Consider the following 20,844-nt stretch of genomic DNA (forward strand, 5'->3'; position numbering starts at 1 on the left):
TTCTTTTCTTAAATACTTTTAAGGAAAAAAGCAGGGCCTTGGGAGTTTGGGTTCTTTTTTCCTCCCCTGTTGCAAATTCATGTTGTGGGTTTGGATGGGAGGAGAGTGTTGGTCATCTGTGGGGGGTGCTGCCTAGGTTGGGTGACCGGGGAAGACTCTGTACTTAAAGGTGAAGATCTTCAGATTGTGAGACAGGAAGTGGAGGGTGAATAGGTCATGGTGCTCTTTTTGTTGTTGTTGTTTGGTTTAACTATTCCTTTTTGCTGTCTAGTCACTTTCATCGGTCTTCTGCTGCTTGGTGTGTTCCTACTGCATCGTTATCCTCCTCATCTTCAGCGGCCCATTCGTCCCTTGCTGCCTCAGGCTCCTCATCATCATCTCCATCCTCTCTGTCCTATTCTTCATCATTGTCAGCTTCCTCTCTTCATTTTCCTCATTTGTGTTCAGCCTCAGCAGGTGTCTCCTCCATTCTCCACAGCCTTCTTCTTTAAGTCCTTGGTGGTGATCTTGGAGCCAGCATTTAAGTCTCTGGAGTTTTTTTTTTTTTTTTTTTAATCCATTCCATCACCCTAAGTCTTGACTGAAGCATTTAGGACATTTGTATTTAAAGTAATTATTGATAGGTATGTACTTATTGCCATGTTGTTCATTGTTTTCTGTTTGTTTTTATAATTCTTCTATTTTCCTTTTCTCTTACTCCCTTCCTTTGTGATTGATGACTTTAGTGTTAGGCTTGACTTCTTTCTCTTTGTTTATTTATTTTTGTATCCTAGGTTTTGGTTTGTACTTACCATGAAGTTCATATATAACATCCAAAGTACATACTATTTTATATTAAGTTAATGTCCACATAAGTTCAAACACATTCTAAAAATATTTTGGTTTTACTCCTCCCTACATATTTTATGTATATGCTGTCCTATTTTACATCTTTTTATTTTGGGTCCCTTTATGGAATTTCTTAGCTCTGATTTTATAATCTTTGTCTTTTAATCTCTATACTTGCTTTATAAGTCGTTAATCAACTACCCTTATGTTTGCTTTTACTGGTGAATTGTTTATCTTTTATAATTTATTTCTTCTATTTATAGCCTTTTCTAATATTTCTTTTAAGCCTGGTTTAGTGATGATAAACTCCTTTAACCTTTTTTCCTTCAAATTTTTATTTAAGTTCCAATTAGTTAATATGAAGTGTAATATTGGTTCACAGCACTGAGTGCTCATTGGAAGTGCCCTCCTTAATACTCATCATCTATTTAACCCATCAATCTCCACCCCTCGACCTCCCTTCTGGTAACCATCAGTTTGTTCTCTATAGTTAAGACTGTTTCTTGGTCTGCCTCTCTCTTTTTTTTCTCCTTTGTTCATTTGTTTCTTAAATTCTACATATGAGTGAAATCTTATGGTATTTGTCTTTCTCTGACTTATTTTATTTAGCATAATACTCTCTAGCTCCATCCATGTCATGGCAAATGGCAAGATTTTATTCTTTTTTATGGTTGAGTAATCTTCCATTGTACATATATACCACATCTTAATTCATCAATTGATGGACATTTGGGCTCTTCCTATAATTTGGCTATTATTTATTAATGCCTCTATAAATATTGGATGTATCCCTTTGAATCAGTACTTTTGTATTCTTTGGGTAAACTCCTAGTAGTGGAATTGTAAATTATAAGATATTTTTATTTTCAGTGTTTTGAGGAAACTCCATACTGTTTTCTAGAATGGCTGCACCAGTTTGCATTTCCACCAACAGTATAAGAGGCTTCCCCCTTCTCCACATCCTTGCCAGCACCCGTTGTTTCCATTTCCTATGTTTAGCCATTCTGAAAGATGTGAAGTTATAGCTCATTGTAGCTTTGATTTGTTTTTCACTGATAATGATTGATGTTGAGCATTGTTTCATGTGTCTTTTGGCTTCTGTATGTCATTTTTGGATAAATGTCAATTCATGTTTTCTGCCTATTTCTTAACTGGATTATTTGTGTTTTGAGTGTAAAGTTTGATAAGTTCTTTGTAGATTTTGGATACTAACCCTTTATTCAATATGTGATTTGCAAATATTTTCTCCTATTCTGAAGGTCACCTTTTAGTTTTGTTGATTGTTTCATTTGCTGTGCAGAAGGTTTTTTATCTTGGTTAAATCCCAATAGCTTACTTTTGCTTTTGTTTACCTGGCCTCCAGAGAGCTACCTCGTAAGAAGTTGCTACAGCCAGTTTCAATGTGGTCACTGCCTGCATTTTCATCCAGGATTGTAATGGTGTCCTGTCTCTCATTTAGGTCTTTGATCCATTTTGAATTTATTTTTGTGTTAAGTGTGAGACAGTAGTTTAGTTTCAGTTTTTTACATGTTGCTGTCCAGTTTTCCCAGCACCATTTGTTGAAGAGACTGTCTTTTTTCCATTGGATATTCTTCTTGCTTTGTTAAAGATTAGTTGACCATATAGTTGTAGATTCATTTCCAGGTTCTCTATTCTGTCCCCTTGACCTGTCTATATTTGTTCCAGAACCATACTGTAAAGCCCTGGCCAGACTTCTCAAAAAGAAAAAATACTCAAATAAATAAAATCACAAGTAAGAAAAAATAACAACCATACCACAGAAGTACAATTATGGGAATATTATGGAAAACCTATATGCCAACAAATTGGACAAACTGGAAAAAATGGACAAATTCCTAGAAACCTATAACTACCAGAACTTAAACAGGAAAAAATAGAAAACCTGAACAGACTGATAACTAGCAAAGAAATTGAATCAGTAATCAAAAATCTCCCAAGAAACAAAGTCCAGGGTCAGATAGCTTCACAGGTGAATTTTACCAAACATTTAAAGAAGGGTTAATACCTATTTTTTTAAACCTATTCCAAAAAATAGAAATGGAAGAAAAGCTTCCAAATTGATTTTGAGGCAAACATTACCTTTATCTTTAATCTTTGACGTTTTAATTACTGTGTGTCTTGGCATGGACCTACTTGAGTTAATCTTGTTTGGAATTCTGTTTCCTTTCCTAGGAATGTTCCTGTTAGAACATTTTGCATCTGTTATTTCTTCAGATAAGTTTCCTGCCCCATTCTCTGTTTTCTCCTTCATGAACTCCCATGTTTGTTGACATGATGTTATCCAAGATCTCCTGTAATCTATCCTCATTTCAAAATTTTTTATTTTGCTGTTCACCTTGGGTGCTTTTCATTACCCTGTCTTCCAAACCACCAAGCCATTCTACATTCTGTAATCTGATATTTATTCCCTCTAGTGTGGTTTTCATTTCTGTTATTGTATACTTCAATCTGATTGGTTCTTTTCTATATTTTTTCTTTGTTAAAGTACTCTTATCTCCAGTCCAGTTATCATCTTTATGACAATTACTTTGAAGTCTTTATCAGGTATATTGCTTACCTCCATTAAATTTATTCTTTTTTTTTTTCTGAATTTTTTGCCTGTTCTTTCATTTGGAGATAGTCTTCTGTCTCATCATTTGCTTGTTTTCTGTGTTGGTTTATATTTAAATTAAGTGGAATAGCTACTTAAACTTGAAGGAATGGTCTTATGTGTGGTTGTTCACTGTGTAAACTGTGTGTGCCTTGCAACTTTGGCTTGCTGCCTGGAGCTGTGGCTGCTGTGGGCTACCAGCCTGAGTCACTCCATACAGAAGCTGCCCAGGTGGGATGGCCAGAGCTAAAGTGGGCACAGGCTCAGGCAGTCCTAAGCTCTCATACAGAGCTCCCTGGAAGGACAGCTGAAGCTTACTAAAGTGGGTGAAGCTAACTAAAGTACCTGAAGCTTCAGTGGGCCCAGGCCAAGGTGGTCCTTGGATTGCTTTGCACAGGGGATGCTCTGGTGAGTGGTCTGGAATCAAAGTCAACATAAACTAGGAGGTCCCAGGGCACTCTACACTGGGCATGCCCTCACAAGTTGTCTGAAGCCACGGTGGTGTGGGCCTGTTCTAATGTGTTTTGCACGGTGTTACCTTGGCAAGATGGCTGGAAATGTACTAAGAGCTGATCAGGGATGTCCCATTGTGTACCATGCTGGGGCTGGCTGCCTTGGTGGGACCGCTGGGGCTGTTATGGGCTGGTGGTCTGGGGCTCGCTGAGGTGGGACGCCAGGTAGGTCATCCAATTCCTGCTTCTGTCCATGCTAACATGGTGGAAGGGGAACATAACTATAGTGCTCACCAGCCCCTCCTGTTTGAACAGAATTTCAGCAGCTTCTCTGCCATTTATTAGAGTTCTAGGGCTGAATCTTTTATATTCTAGTTTCTCTTTTAAATCATGGCCTTTTCTATGTACTTCATGGCATCCAGAGCTGATAGGGGCCAAGGGACCAGGGGTCATGGAAGCAGCAGCCAACTACGGCACAGGGACCCTGCTTCTATCTGCACTATTAAGGTGGAGAGAGCAACATAAAGAGTGGTGTTCACCAGCTGCTCTGACTTGGAGAGAGTTCCAGCAGCTTTCCCGACATTTGGCAATATTCTGTCTTTGGTTCCTTTGTATTTTAGTTGCTCTTTTTAAACTGCAGCTTCTTATTTTTCTCTGTCCCAGGGTATATGTATCTGCTCAGAGATCCTTATTCCTACCTTTCCCCACTGGAGTTGGTAGGATCAGAGGTGGAAGTTCCCTTTGTCGCAGTGCCTCCGTCTCTCTTGCCATTTTCTATGTGGTCTCTTTATCTTTTGCTGTGCATAAGCCGTTCAGTTAGCCCTCAGTTCTTCAGGCTTTCTCTGTACATAGATGTAGATTTGGCTTATCCATGGAGGAGATGATTCAGGGTCTTCCTACATCCCCATGTTAGACTAAAACTCTATATGTTTTGAATATTAACCCTTTATGAAATAGATCATTTGAAAATATCTTTTTTCCATTCAGTAGGCTGCCTTTTTATTTTGCTTATGACTTCCTTTGCTGTGCAGAAGATGGTCTTTTGTGGTTTCATATAAATTAGGATTATTTGTTCTAATTCTGTGAAAAATACTATTGGGATTTTGATAGGGATTGCATTGAATCTATACATTGCTTTTAATAGTATGGATATTTAAAAAACAATTATTCTTCCAATCCATGAGCATGGTATATCTTTCCATTTATTCATTGGGTCTTTAATTTCACTCATTCATGTCTTATAGTGTTCAGTGTACATTTTTTTTTACCTTCCTGGAGAATTTCTTTTGAGATCTTCTTTATGCATTTGTAAATGGAATTATTTCCTTAATTTCTGTTTCTGGCATAGTATATAGAAAACAACTTCTGTATCCTGCAACTTTATTGAATTTGTTTATTAGTTATAATAATTTTTGTGAGTCTTTAGGTTTTTCTATATATAGTATCATATTCTCTGCCAATAATAATAGTTTTACATCTGTCTTACCAATTTGGATGACTATTACTTCTTTTTCTTGCGTTTTTGCTATGGCGAGAACTTCTAGCACTGTGTTGAGTAAAAGTCATGAGAGTCAACTTCCTTGGTCTTATTTCTGACCTTACAGAAAAAGCTTTAAACTTTTCATCATTGAACGTGATATTATGGGTTTTTTATATATGGCCTTTTTCATGTTAAGATCTATCTCCTCTAAACCCACTTTGGTTGAGAGTTTTTATCATGAATGAATGTTGATTTGGTCAAATGCTTTTCCTGTATCAATGAAGATAAATTTTATCCTTCATTTTGTTACTGTGGTAAATCCTACAGTATTGGTATTTTGATTGATTTGGGAATATTAAACTATCCTTGCATCCTTGAAATAAATCTTTCTTGATTGTTGTATATAATCCTTTTAATGTACTTTTGAATTCAGTTTGCCACTATTTTATTGAAAGTTTTTTCATTTATGTTCATTGGGGATATTGGCCTATAATTCCCCTCTACCCTACTTTTTTTTTGTAAGGCCTTTGTCAAGTTTTGGTATTAAGGTAATGCTACCCTGCTAGAATGAATTTGGAAGTCCCTTTCCTCTTTTTGAAATAATTTGAGAATAATATTTGTTAATTCCTCAAATGTTTGGTAGAATTCACTTGCAAAGCCATTTGGTCTGGGACTTAGGTTTGTTGGAAGTTTTTAATCACCAATTCAATTTCATTACTAGTTTCAGTCTGTTCAAATTTTATATTTCTTCCTAGTTCTAGAAGATTGTATGTTTCTAGAAATTTATCTTCTAGGTTATCTAATTTGTCTGTATATAATTTTTTGTAGTTGTCTCATAATCACGTGTATTTCTGTGGTGTTTTTGTAGCATTTCCACTTTTATTTTTTGAGTCCTCTTTTCTTGATGATTCTGACTAAAAGTTTATCAGTTTCATCTTTGAAGAGCCAGCTCTTTGTTTTACCAATCTTCTCTCTCTCTCTTTCTCTCTCTCTGTGTGTGTGTGTGTGTGTGTGTGTGTGTGTGTGTGTGTGTCAATTTTATTTCCACTCTGATCTTTGTTATTTCTTTCCTTTAACTACATCTGGGCTTTGTTTATTCTTTTTCTAGTTCCTTTAAGTGTAAAGTTAGATGGTTTGACATTTTTCTTGTTTTTCAAGATAGGCAGGTTATTTCCTTAAACTTCACTCTTAGAACCGCTTTTGCTTTGTACTAAAGATTTTGAACCATTGTATTTTTATTTTATCTCTTCTCAAGGTATTTTTTAGATTGTTCTTTATTTGACCCACTGAGTGTTTAGTAGCGTGTTTTCTTAATTTAAAAAATTTTTAATGTTTATTTATTATTGAGAGAGAGAGAGAGAGAGAGAGAGACAGAGCATGAGCTGGGGAGAAGAGAGAGGAGGAGACACAGAATCCAGAGCAGGCTCCAGGCTCTGAGCTGTCAGCAGAGATCATGACCTGAGCCGAAGTTGGATGCTTAACCGACTGAGCCGCCCAGGTGCCCCAAGTAGCATGTTTTCTAGCCTCAATATGTTTGTATTTTTTCCAGATTCTTTTTCTTGTAAGTTTTAGTTTCACACCATTGTGGTCAGGAAATATTCTTGATATAATTTCAGTTTTCTTAAATTTATTGAGATTTTTTTGTGACCTAACTTGTGATCTATCCTGGAGAATGTTTTATGCACCTTTGAAAAGAGTATGTATTTTAGATTCAATGTTCTGTATATATCTGTTAAGTCCATATAATCTAGTGTGGTGTTCAATTCACTGTTTCTTTATTGATTTTCTTCTGGATGATCTTTCAGAAGTAAGTAAAGTGTTAAAGTCCCCTTCTTCGTTTTATTATTGTTAATTTATCCCTTTATTAATATCTACTTTATATTTAGGTGCTCTAAAGTTGGGTGCATAGATATTTATAATTGTTTTTATTCTCCTGTGGGATTGTTCCCTTTATCATTGTGTAATGCCTCTTTTGTCTTTTGTTAGTCTTTTTTTTAACATTTCAAGATTTTATTTAAATTCTAGTTAACATACAGTGTAATTTTGGTTACAGGAGTAGAATTTAGTGATTCATCATGTACACAGCCTCTATTTTTTTAATCTGATTTTTTTCTGATAGAAGTATTGCTCCAGCTTTTTTTTCTTTGCTTCAGTTTGCATGGAATTTTTTTCCACCCTTTCACTTTTAGTTATATGTGTCTTTAGATCTGAAGGGAACCTCTTGTAGGCAGCATGTAGATGGGACTTGTTTTTATCCATTTAGTCACCCTATGTCTTTGATTAGAAAAGTTAGTCCATTTACACTTAAAATGACTATTGTTAGGTATGTACTTATTGTCATCTTGTTAATTGTTTCCTGGGGGTTTTTTTATTGAAGTATAATTTACATATAGCATTATATTAGTTTCAAGTGTACAATATAATGATTCACCAATTCTATACATTTCTTAGTGCTCACCAAGATAATTATACTCTTGATCCTCTTTATTTCACTCATCCCCTCACTCATGTTTCTTCTGAAAACCACTAGTTTGTTCTCTGTATTTAAGAGTATATTTTTGTCTCCTTTTTTGTTTCTTAAATCATACATATAAGTGAAATCATATAATATTTGTCTTTCTCTGTTTTATGTCACTTAGCATTATATTACTCAAGTTCCATCCATATTATTGCAAATGGCAAGATCTCCTTTTTACAGTCAAATAATATTCCAGTGTGTGTGGTGTGTGTGCGTGCGCATGCACACGTGCATGCATGCATGCACGTGCATGTGTATCACACCTTTTTTCATCTATCCATGGACACCTAGGTTGATTCCTTATCTTGGCTATTATAAATAATACAGGTGCAATAAACATAGGGGTGCATATAGCTTTTTTTATTAGCATTTTCATTTTCATTGAATAAATAGCAGTAGTGAAATTACTGAGGTAAATGGTGTTTCTTTCTTTAATTTTTTTTTTTTTTTTTTTACTTATACAATCTTTTATGTCACCAATTACTATGTACATGGAGCCTCTGAAACAGTCCAGTGTAATGTTACTGTTCTCGGGGCATATAAACAAATAGGTTTACAAATTTCAGTTAATAAGCTTGAAAACAAACTAGAGACAGATTAATGTACAATTCAAGTTTTTCATAATCAACCCCTAGATACAAGAGTCTAGACAGGCAATAATAAAGATTAACAATCTTATCGGGATTATGAGGCAGCAAATTATTGGAAAGGATATCTTTGATTTATTATAGTCATCAAAGGAATTATTCCAGAGCTGTAGAAATGATGTGAGTCAAACTCCAGAAGAGACAGAGTCAACTGTTAATCACTAAAATGACTTGTATATTGGTATCTCAAAAAGTATTTGAAAACACAACAAAGAAATTAATTTTGTCTATCTCAGAAAGGAGGATATGTAGCCAAGTTATCAGTACACATTTGTAAGGGCCTGAACTACATCAGACCACATTATGTCTTTTGACATAATTAACTGAGTACACAGGAGTATCAGAATAATGACAATGTATTTACACCTTAACAAAGCCCTCAACATTGTTTTGTGATGAAAATCCATGAAAAGTCTGTAGATACGTGCATAAAGGAGTTGAAGGTGACATCGTAACTAATTAATTGGCTTTTAGAAAGGCTTAGGTAAATAACAGTATTGCTGCCTGTTACCTATTTTCTTTTTTTTTAACTTTTTTTAAGTTGTAAAAGTTTGTTTTTATTTATTTTTACTTATTTATTTTAAAATATAATTTATTGTTAGCTAACATACAGTGTGTACAGTATGCTCTTGACTTCAGGAGTAGATTCCCATGATTCATCACTTACGTACAACACCCAGTGCTCATCCCAACAAGTGCCCTCCTCAATGCCCGTCACCCATTTTCCCCTCCCCTGCGCTCCCCCATCAACCCTCAGTTTGTTCTCTGTATTTAAGAGTCTCTTATGGTTTGCCTCCCTCTCTGTTCGAAACTATTTTTCCCTCTTCCCTTCCCCCATAGCCTTCTGTTAAGTTCCTCATGTTCCACGTATGAGTAACAACATGTCTTTCTCTGACTGACTTATTTCGCTTAGCATAATACCCTCCAGTTCTACCCACATTGTTGCAAATGGCAAGATTTTATTCTTTCTCATTGCCAGTAGTATTTCATCGTATGTATGTATATATATCTATACACACATATATATACATATATACATACATGCACATATATGTGTACATATGTACACACACACACAACATCTTCTTTATCCATTCATTAGTTGATAGACATTTCGACTCTTTCTATAATTTGGCTATTGTTGACAGTGCTGCTATAAACATTGGGGTACATGTGCCCCTATGAATCAGCTCTCCATATCCTTTGGATAAATTCCTAGTAGTGCTATTGCTTGGTTGTAGGGAAATATATTTTTTTTTTTTTTAAGAACCTCCACACTGTTTTCCAGAGTAGCTGCATCAGTTTGCATTCCCACCAACCGTGCAAGATCCCATTTACAATTGCACCAAGAACCATAAAATAGCTAGGAATAAGCCTAACCAAAGAGGTAAAAGATCTCTATGCTGCAAACTATAGAAAACTTATGGGAAAAAAATGAGGACACAAAGAAATAGAAAAATAACCCATGCTTATGGCCTGGAAGAACAAATACTGTTAAAATGTCAATAATACCCAAAGCAATATACTTATTCGTTCATTCATTCATTTTACATCCAAGTTAGTTAGCATATAGTGCAATGATTTCAGAAGTAGATTCCAGTGATTCATTCCCTATGTATAACACCCAATGCTCATACCACGTGTCTTCCTTAATGCTCCTCACCCATTTAGCCCATCCCCCCACCCACAACCCTTCCAGCAACTCTGTTTGTTCTCTCCATTTAAGAATGTTTTATGTTTTGTCTCCCTCCTTGTTTTAATACTATTTTTGCTTCCCTTCCCTTATGCTTATCTATTTTGCAACTTAAATTCTTCTTATGATTGAAGTCATATGATATTTTTCTTTCTAATTTTGCTTAGCATAACACCCTTTAATTCCATCCACGTTGTTGCAACTGCCAAGATTTCATTCTTCTTGATTCCCAAGTAGTACTCCATTTGTGTGTGTGTGTGTGTGTGTGTGTGTGTGTGTGTGTGTGTACCACACCATTATACATTCATCAGTCAATGGATGCTTGGGCTCTTTCCATACTTTGGCTATTGCTGATACTGCTGCTATAAACGTTGGGGTATATGTGTCCCTTTGAAAGAGCACATCTGTATCCCTCAGATGAATACCTAGTACTGCAATTGCTAGGTCACAGGGTAGTTCTATTTTTAATTTTTTGAGGAACCTCCATACTGTTTTCCAGAGTGGCTGCACCGGTTTGCAATCACACCAGGAGTTCAGAGATTCTTTCTTCTCATCCTTACCAACATCTGTTGTTGCATGAGTTTTTAATTTTAGCCATTCTGACATGTGTGAGGGGGTATCTCATCGTAGTTTTAATATGTATTTCCCTGATGATGAGTGATGTTGAACATTTTTTCCTGTGTCGGTTGGCCATCTGGATGTCTTCTTTGGAGAAATACCTATTCATGTCTTTTGCCCATTTCTTCACTGGATTATTTGGTTTTGGGGCATTGAGTTTGATAAGTTCTTTATACATTTAGGAAACTAACCTTTTATCTGATATGTCATTTGCAAATATCTACCCCCATTCTGTCAGTTGCCTTTTAGTTTTGCTGATTGTTTCCTTCCCTGTGCAGAAGCTTTTTATTTTGATGAGGTCCCAATAGTTCATTTTTACTTCTGTTTCCCTTACCTCTGGAGACATATTGAGTAAAAAGTTGCTGTGGCTGAGGTCAAAGAGGTTTTTGCCTGCTTTCTCCTTCAGGATTTTGATGGCTTCCTGTCTTATGTTTAGGTCTTTCATCCATTTTGAGTTTATTTTTGTGTATGGTGTAAGAATGTGGTCCAGATTCTTTTCTCTGCATGTCACTGTGCAGTTTTCCCAACACCGTTTGCTGAAGAGACTGTCTTTTTTCCAATGGATATTCTTTCCTCCTTTGTCAAAGATTACTTGGCCATATGTTTGTGGGTCTATTTCTGGGTTCTTTATTCAATTCCATTGATCTATATGTCTGTTTTTGTGCCAGTAACATACGGTGTTGATAATTACAACTTTTAAATACATCTTGAAGTCCAGGGTTGTGATGTCTCCAGCTTTGGTTTTGTTTTTCAAGATTGCTTTGGGTATTTGGGGTCTTTTGTGTTTCCATACAAATTTTAGGATTGTTTGTTCTATCTCTGTGAAGAATGCTGATGTTATTTTGCTAGGGATTGCATTGAATATGTAGATTGCTTTGGGTAGTATTGTCATTTTAACAATATCTGTTTTTCCAATCCATGAGCATGGAATATTTTTCCTTTTTTTTTTTTTTTTTTTTTTTTTTTTTTTTTTTTTTTTTTTTTTTTTTTTTTTTTTTTTTTTTTTTTGGTGTCTTCTTCAATTTCTTTTATAAGCTTTCTTTAGTTTTCAGTGTATATATATTTTTTTACCTCTTTGGTTGTTAGCTTTATTCCTAGGTATTTTATGGTATTTGGTGCAACTGTAAATGGGATCAATTCCTTGATTTCTCTTTCTGTTGCTTCTTTATTGCTATATAGGAATGCAACAGATTTCTGTGCATTCATTTTATATCCTGCAACTTAGCTGATTTCATGGATCAAACCTAATAGTTTTCTGGTGGAATCTTGGGTTTTCCATGTAGAGTATCATGTCATCTGTGAAAAGTGAAAGTTTGGCTTCCTCCTTGCCAATTTGTATGCCTTTTATTCCTTTGTCTGACTGCTGAGGCTAGGACTTAGAATACTGTGTGGAATCATCGTGGTGAGAGTGGACATCCTTGTCATGTTCCTGACCTTAGGGGGAAAGCTCTCAGTTTTTCCCCCATTGAGGATGATAGTAGTGGTGGGTCTTTCATATATAGCTTTATCATCTTAAGGTATGATCCCTCTATCCCTACTTTCTTGATGGCATCAAGAAAGGATGCTGTTATGTTCTCTCTGCATCTGTTGAGTGGATAATGTAGTTCTTGTCATTTCTTTTTTTGATGTGATGCAAATTGTTTTGCAGATAATGAACCAGCCCTGCATCCCAGGTATAAATCCCACTTCGTCATGGTGAACACTTCTTTTAATATATTGTTGGATTTGGTTGGCTAGTACCTTATTGAGGATTTTTGGATCCATATTCATCAGGGAAATTGGTCTGTAGTTCTCCTTTTTTGTAGGGTCTTTGTCTGGTTTTGGAATCAAGGTAATGCTGGCTTCATAGAATGAGTTTGGAAGTTCTTCCATTTCTATTTGTGGAACAACTTCAAAGAATAGGTGTTAACACTTCTTTAAATGTTTGGTTAAGATTTCCCTGGAGAGCCATCTGGCCTTAGACTCTTGTTTTCTGGGAGATTTTTTATTACTAATTCAATTTCTTTATGTGGGTCTGTTTAAATTTTCTATTTCTTCTTGTTTCAGTTTTGGTAGTTTATGTTTCTAGGAATTTGTCCATTTCTTCCAGATTTCCCAATTTATCAGCATATAATCCTCATAATTTTCTCTTATTCTATGTATTTCTGCAGCATAGATTTCTTGATTTTATTTATTTGGGTCTTTTCCTTTTTCTTTTTGATCAAACTGGCTAAGGGTTTATCTATTTTGTTAATTCTTTCAAAGAACCAGGTCCTGGTTTCATTGTTCTTTTCTACTGGGTTTTTTGGTTTCAGTAGTGTTGTTTTCTGCTGTAGTCTTTATTATTCCCTGTCTTCTGCTTGTTTTGAGTTTTATTTGCTGTCCTTTTTCCAGTTCTTTAAGGTGTAAGGTTAGGTTGTGTATCTGAGCCTTTTCTTCTTTCTTTAGGAAGGCCTGGATTGCTATGCTATATACTTCCCGTTTATGACCACCCTTGATGCATCCCAGAGGTTTGGGGCTGTGGTGTGATCATTTTCATTGGCTTCCATGTATTTTTTAAAATTTCCTCTTTAACTTCTTGGTTAGCACATTCATTCCTTAGTAGGATGTTATTTAGTCACCAAGTATTTGTTGTCTTTTCAAATTTTTTCTTGAGGTTGATTTCAAGTTTCATAGCATTGTGGTCTGAAATATGCACGGTGATCTTGATATTTTTGTACTTGTTGAGGGCTGATTTGTGACACAGTATGTGATCTATTCTGGAGAATGTTCCATGTGCACTTGAGAAGAATGTTTTCTGCTCCTTTAGGATGAAATGTTCTTAATATCTGTTAAGTCCGTCTGGTCCAGGGTGTCATTGAAAGCCATTGTCTCCTTGTTGATTTTTTGTTTAGGTGATCTGTCTATTGCTGTAAGTGGGGTGTTGAAGTCCCCTACTATTATGGTATTATTATCAATGAGTTTCTGTATGTTTGTGAATAGTTGATTTATATATTTAGAGCACAAATGTTTACAATTGTTAGATCTTCTTGGTGGATAGTCTCCTTAAGTATCATATAATGCCCTTATTCATCTCTTGTTACAGTGTTTACTTTTAGATCTAGATTGTCTGATACAAGTGTAGCTACTCTAGCTTTCTTTTGATGACCATTAGCATGATAGACAGTTCTCCATCCCTTTACTTTCAATCTGAAGGTGTCTTTAGGTCTAAATGAGTCTCTTGTAAATAGCATATAGATGTATCTTGTTTTCTTATTCTTTCTGTTACTGTATATCTTTTGATTTGAGAGTTTAGCCTATTGACATTTAGAGTGAATACTAAAAGTTATGAATTAATTACTATTTTGCTGCCTGTAGAGTTGGACTTTCTGGTAGTGTTCTCTGGTCCTTTCTAGTCTTTGTTGGTTTTGGTCTTTTTTTGTTTGTTTGTTTTTTGGATTTTTTTTCCATCTTTTCTCCTGTCAGAGAGTGCCCCTTAAAATGTCTTACAAGGCTGGTTTAGTGGTCATTAACAGAGTTTTTAGTGGTCATTAACGGAGTTTTTGTTTGTCTAGGAAACTTTTTATCTCTCCTATTTTGAATGACAGCCTTGCTGGATAAAGAATTCATGGCTGCATATTTTTGTAATTCAGCACGTTGAATATATCCTGCCACTCCTTTCTGGCCTGCAAGTTTCTGTGAATAGGTCCACTGATCTGTCTTCCCTTGTAGGTTATAGATTTTTATTCCCTTGCTGCTTTCATGATTCTTTCCTTACCTAAGTATTTTGTGAATTTAACTATGATGTTAAATTGTTGATGGCCAGTTTTTGTTGAGTCTAATGGGATTTCTCTGTGCTTCCTGGATTTTGATATCTGTGTCTTTCCCCAGGTTAGGAAAGTTTTCTGCTATGATTGGCTTACATAAACCTTCTACCGCTTTTTCTCTCTCTCCATCTTCTAGGACTTCTATGACTTGGATGTTATTCCTTTTCAATGATTCACTGAGTTCTCTAATTCCTATATCGTGTTCTTTTGCCTTAGTTTCCCTCTTTTTTTCTGCTTCATTATTCTCCATAATTTGTCCTCTGTATTGCTGAGTTCGTGCTCTGCTTCATCCAACTTTGCCACCATGGCATCTATTCGGATTGCATCTCAGCTATAGTATCTTATTTATTTACTTAACTTTTTAATGTTTTATTTATTTTTTAGAGAGAGAGACAGCATGAGCAGGGGAGGGTTAGAGAGAGAGGGAGACACAGAATCTGAAGCAGGCTCCAGGCTCTGAGCTAGCTGTAAGCACAGAACATGACATGGGGCTCAAACCCACAAACCATGAGATCATGACCTGAGCCGAAGTCAGCGCTTACCAACTGAGCCTCAGCTATAGCATTTTAAATTCCATCTTGACTAGATTTCATTTTTTTTATCTCCACAGAAAAGGATTCTAATCTATTTTCAACCCCAGTTAGTATTCTTATTATCATAATTGTAAATTCTGGTTCAGAAGTCTTGCTTGTATCTGTGTTGATTAGATCTCTGGCTGTCGTTTATTTCTTCCTGTTTTTTTCTTTTGGAATAAATTCCTTCATTTCATCATTTTGAAGGGAAAAAAGAATAAATAAAAATACTAAAATTTTAAAAAAGCAACACACAAAAAAATCAAAAGATGGTAGATCCTAAGTGTATTTTGGTCTGGTTGTTGAAAAAAATTTGATAGAGACAAAAAGGGAAAGAAAAGAGATGAAAAAAGCGGGGGAGGAAAATGTTAGAAATTAAAAAAATAAATACAGTAAAATAGAATAAAATGAAATGATGAAAGTAAATAGAATTTTAAAAATTTACCAAAAAAGTTAAAAATATAGTAGAAAAGGGGCGCCTGGGTGGCTTAGTCGGTTAAGCGTCCGACTTTCGCTTAGGTCATGATCTCGCGGTTCGTGGGTTCGAGCCCCGCGTCGGGCCCTGTGCTGGCTGCCAGCTCGGAGCCTGGAGCCTGTTTCAGTCTGTGACTCCCTCTCTCTCTGACCCTCCCCTGCTCACGCTGTCTCTCTCTCTCTCCTAGAAATAAATAAAACGTTAAAAAAAAAATTTAAAAAAAAATATAGTAGAAAAATAAGGAAGAACCTTTTTTATAAAAATGGAAAATAAAAAATTGTTTTCTCTTTCTGTATTCAAGAATAAGAAAAGAAAAAGAAAAACATTAAATAAATGGACCAGTGAACAGAATGAAATATGATTGAAATTACATTCAGTTTCCCCCACAAGTCATCCTAATAAGCACTCTATAGTCTGTAAACTAAGCAGGCAGAGAGATTTGTGGTGTTCCTCTAGAGTGTGGTTGGCCCAGTTTGAGAAGGCTTAGTGTAATGGCTCTATTCTCCACTAGATGGCACTGCTTAGCTTACTGGGGGGGGATTGTTATGGTGCATATCAGCATGTATGCACATGCGAAAGAGAGGGGTGAAAATAGTGTCACCCAGCTACCCAGTCTCTAGTATCAGAACTCTTTGCTCTCACCTGCCACAATCAATCACCCCTCCTTGGTCTCTGGCTTCCACCCATTCCCAGCTTCTGCACTGTCCATGACCAAACTGTCAGCCTGCCAGGCAGCACCTTGCTCCCAAGTTTTATCTCAGATGGGGCTGTTTCCAAACCCCTCACTTCTGAGTTTTGTACAGTTTTGACCTGCTCAGACTCCATAGGGGCGAGGGTCTTCTGGAATCTTTGCAGGTGAGGAGGTCACAGCCTCTACCAAATGTCCTCCCATCAGGGGAACTGTCTCTCCCCTATGGCCCAAGTACCCCTCAGACCTCACTGTCTGCTCCTGGGAATTGGCCCTTCCCACCAGAACTCTGTCAGATATTGAGCTGTGGAGTTTCAGACTCTGTGCTCCCCTGTTTATAGAGTCTTATGAAATTTAAACTCTCTCCTTGTTTCTTTCTCCTTTTTCCCTTTTTTGATGAGTCTCTTGTGGGTGTTTCCATTCTTTTTCTTTCTCTCTGGCTCCTTTTGGAAGAATTGCTTTTCCTGTACTCTCGCCCCTATATCCATTCTCTCTCTGCAAGCAAAAATAGCTTCCTACTCTCTGTGGCATCTCTCTCCCCCAGTTCATCTCTCCACCCTTAGTACCTTCCAGGTTCAATGGTTCAAGTTGTACAGATTATTGTGTTAATGCTCAAATCAGTTTTGTAGGTGTGCAAGATGGTTTGGTGTTGATCTAGCTACATTTCAGGGATGAGAGAGGCAAAAAAAAAAAAAAGAAAGAAAAGAAAAGAAAAACAAAACTTCCATGCTGCTTCACCATCTACACATTCAGTGCAATCCCAGTTTAAATTGCACTAGCATTCTTCTCAGAACTAGAACAAACAATCCTAAAATTTGTATGGAAACACAAAGGACCCCAAATAGCCAAAGTAATGTTAAAAAAGAAAACTAAAGTGGGAGGAATCACAATCTTGGGCTCTAGCCTCTACTATAAAGCTGTGATAATCAAGTATGGTATCGGCACAAAACAGACATATAGGCCAATGGTACAGAATAGAGAACTCAGAATTGGATGCACAAATATATGGCCAACTAATCTTTGACAAAGCAGGAAAGAGTATACAATGGAAAAAAAGAAAGTCTCTTTAGCAAATGGTGCTGGGAGAAATGGACAGCATCACACAGAAGAATAAACCTGGACCACTTTTTTTTTTTTTTTTTTTTTTTTACAATATACACAAAAATAAATTCAAAATGGATGAAAGACACAAATTTGGGACAGGAGCCGTCAAAATCCTAGAAGAGAAAACAGGCAGCAACCTATTTGACCTTGGCTGCAGCAACTTCTTTCTAGACATGTCTGTGGAGGCAAGAAAATAAAAGCAAACATGAACTATAGGGACCTCATCAAGATAAAAAGCTTCTTTACAGTGAAGGAAACAAGAAAACTTAAAGGCAACCAATGGAATGGGAGAAGATATTTGGAAATGACATGTCAGATAAAGGATTAGTATTAAAAACCTATAAAGAACTTAACAAACTAAACACCCAAAAGGCAAATAATCCAGTGAAGAAATGGTCAGAAGACATGAACAGACACTTTTCCAAAAAGGATATCCAGATGGCCCGCAGACACACGAAAAGATTCTCCACATGGCTCATCATCGGGGAAATACAAACCAAAACCATACTGAGATACCACCTCACACCACTCAGAGTGGCTAAAATTAACAACTCAGGAAACAGCAGATGTTGGTGAGCATGTGGAGAAAGGGGAATTGTATTTTTAATTTTTTGAGGAGCCTCTATACTATTCTCCACAGTGACTGCACCAATTTGCATCCCTCTTTCCCCTCAACAGTGCATAGATGTTCCTTATTCTCCACATCCTTGCCAACACTTATTCTTGTGTTTTTATTTTGGACATGCTGGCAGGGGTGAGGTGATATCTTATTGTGGCTTTGATTTGCATTTGCCTGATTATGAGTGATTTTGAGTATCTTTTCATGTGTCTGTTGGCCATCTGGATGTCTTCTTTTGAAAAATATTTATTCAGGCCTTCTGGCCATTTTTAAATTGGGTTTTTTTGTGGGTTTTGATGTTGAGTTGGTTGTATAAGTTCTTTATATAGTTTGGATATTAACCCCATCCCGGATATATCACTTGCAAGTATTTTCTCCATTCCAGTAGGTTGCTTTGTCCTTTTATTGATGGTTTCCTTCACTGTGCAAAACCTTTTTATTTTTGTGTAGTCCCAGTAGTTTAATTTTGCTTTTTGTTTCCTTTGCATGAAGAAACATATCTAGAAAAATTATTCTATGGCCAATGTCAAAGAAATTATTGCCTGTGTTTCCTTCTAGGGTCTTATGGCTTTAGGTTTCACATTCAGGTCTTTAATTCATTTTGACCTATTTTTGTGTATGGTGTAAGAAAGTGATCCAGTTTCATTGCTTTGCATGTTGCTATCCAGTTTTCCCAGTAACATTTGTTGAAGAGATTATCTCTCCCCCATTGTATATTCTTGTCTCCTTTGTTGTAGATTAATTGACCTTATAAATGTAGGTTTATTTCTGGTCTCTCTATTCTGTTTCATTAATCTATGTGTCTATTTTGTACCAGTATTATAGTGTTTTCTATTATTATAAGTTTGTGGTATATCTTGAAATCTGGGATTCTGATACCTCCAGCTTAGTTCTTCTTTCTCAAGATTGCTTTGGTTATTCAAAGTTTTCTGTGGTTCCATACAGATTTTAGTATTATTTGTTTTAGTTCTGTGATAAATGTTGGAATTTAATAGGAATTGCATTGAATCTGTAGATAGCTTTGAATAGTAGTGACATTTTAACAATATTAATTCTTCCAACCCATGAGCATGGAATACCTTTCCATTTGTTAATATGTTTTTTTAATGTTTTTTATTTATTTCTAGGAGAGAGAGAGACAGCGTGAGCAGGGGAGGGTCAGAGAGAGAGGGAGTCACAGACTGAAACAGGCTCCAGGCTCTGAGCTGGCAGTCAGCACAGAGCCCGACGCGGGGCTCGAACCCACAACTGCGAGATCATGACCTAAGCGAAAGTTGGACGCTTAACTGACTAAGCCACCCAGCTGCCCCATCCATTTGTTTGTCATCTTTAATTTCTTTGATCAATGTTTTATAGTTTTGAGTAAGTCTTTTCACCTCTTTTGTTAAGGTTATTTGTAGGCATATTGTTTTTTGGTGGAAATATTACTTTTTTGTTCTTTTTGCTGTTCAGCTTGGTTGCTTTCTGTTACCCTGACTTCCAGATCACTGATCCATTCTTCTGCTTCCTCTAATCTGCTTTTTATTCCCTCTAGTTTGTTCATTTCAATTATTGAATTCTTCACCTCTGACTGGTTCTTTTTTATATTTTCTATCTCTTTGTTGAAGGTCTCACTGAAATCCTCCACCTTTATCTCAGGCCTGGTGAATAATTTTATGACCATTACTCTGTTTCATTTAGCTCTTTTGCTGTGGTTTTGATCTCTTCTTTCATTTGGAACATATTCCTTTGTTTCCTTATCTTCCCTGTCCCTATCTCTGTGCTTGTTTCTAAACATCAGAAAAGTCAGATACATCTCTTGATCTTGATAGTAGTGACCTTATGAAGAGGTCATTTGGTGCCCTGTAGTGCAATGTCCCCTGTTCACCAGAACTAGGCATTTGAGTGGTGTCTCCTATGTGGGTTGTGTGTGTCTTACTATTGCAGCTGATCCATGTTTGCCTTTAAGCCAGCCAACTGCAATGTTCCATTTCACCTTTTGTGGGTACACCAGGCAGGGTTTGGTCCCTGTGTCTTCAGACGCCAGTCTGGAGCTGCTGTGGGCCTGCAGTTGAATGGTATCAGCAGTCAGATAAGATGCCTGCCCTCAGTGCATCTGCCGTTGTTGTGCTTGCATCAACCTGCCAGATGTCCTCCCTACATTGACCCTATGAGTCTTGTATTGATGGTCAGGGCTAGGAATCAAACAAGATGCCTGTCCCGAGTCCATCTGGCATGGCTGCAGTTGCACTGATTGGAAGGGCATTCTCTTTGTGCTGCTAGGTATAAAATTCAGCTACTGGGACTGAGGGCACACTGGTGTGTGTGGTTGTCTTCCCCTCTCCTCAGGGCAGGGGTCACTTTGGAGTGGTGTTTGTCTGCCAAGGCTTCTTATAGGATCTGTATGGGCAGGAGACACTTTGGAGGAAGGCCTGCAGAGTGGGGCAGGTTGATGGGGGACAGAGTCCTAGGAGCACATGAAGGCAATGGAATGTGCACTGCTGGCAAGACAGGTGGAGAGTGTTTTCTCTGGGTCCTGCAAGTGTCTGGATATGAGGTTTAGCGGGTGGGGTGGGAGAGAAATAGTACCCCCAGCACTTTTGTTTGTGGGGAAGTTTCCTAAAGATTTCTGCCACCCCAACCTCAGAACCTGTTCTAGCATTAGTAAATAAATCTTCTACGCAGCAGGTGCTTTTCAAACTGCTGCTTCTATGCTGTACCCTAGCCAGGTTATTTGTTATCCTGGCTCTTTAAGGATGACGAAGCTGTTTCCTA

At 36.8% G+C, this 20,844-nt stretch overlaps 1 pseudogene; it reads right to left on the minus strand.

Moving 5' to 3' along the window:
• The window catches only part of LOC120229956, a 40,041-nt pseudogene extending 20,288 nt beyond the window's left edge, over positions 1–19,753 (minus strand).
• Between the last annotated feature and the right edge of the window lie 1,091 nt (positions 19,754–20,844).

The sequence above is a fragment of the Hyaena hyaena genome, unplaced genomic scaffold (genome assembly GCF_003009895.1).
Source record: "Hyaena hyaena isolate Hyena2069 unplaced genomic scaffold, ASM300989v1 scaffold_37, whole genome shotgun sequence".
In the NCBI taxonomy this organism is placed as follows: domain Eukaryota; kingdom Metazoa; phylum Chordata; class Mammalia; order Carnivora; family Hyaenidae; genus Hyaena; species Hyaena hyaena.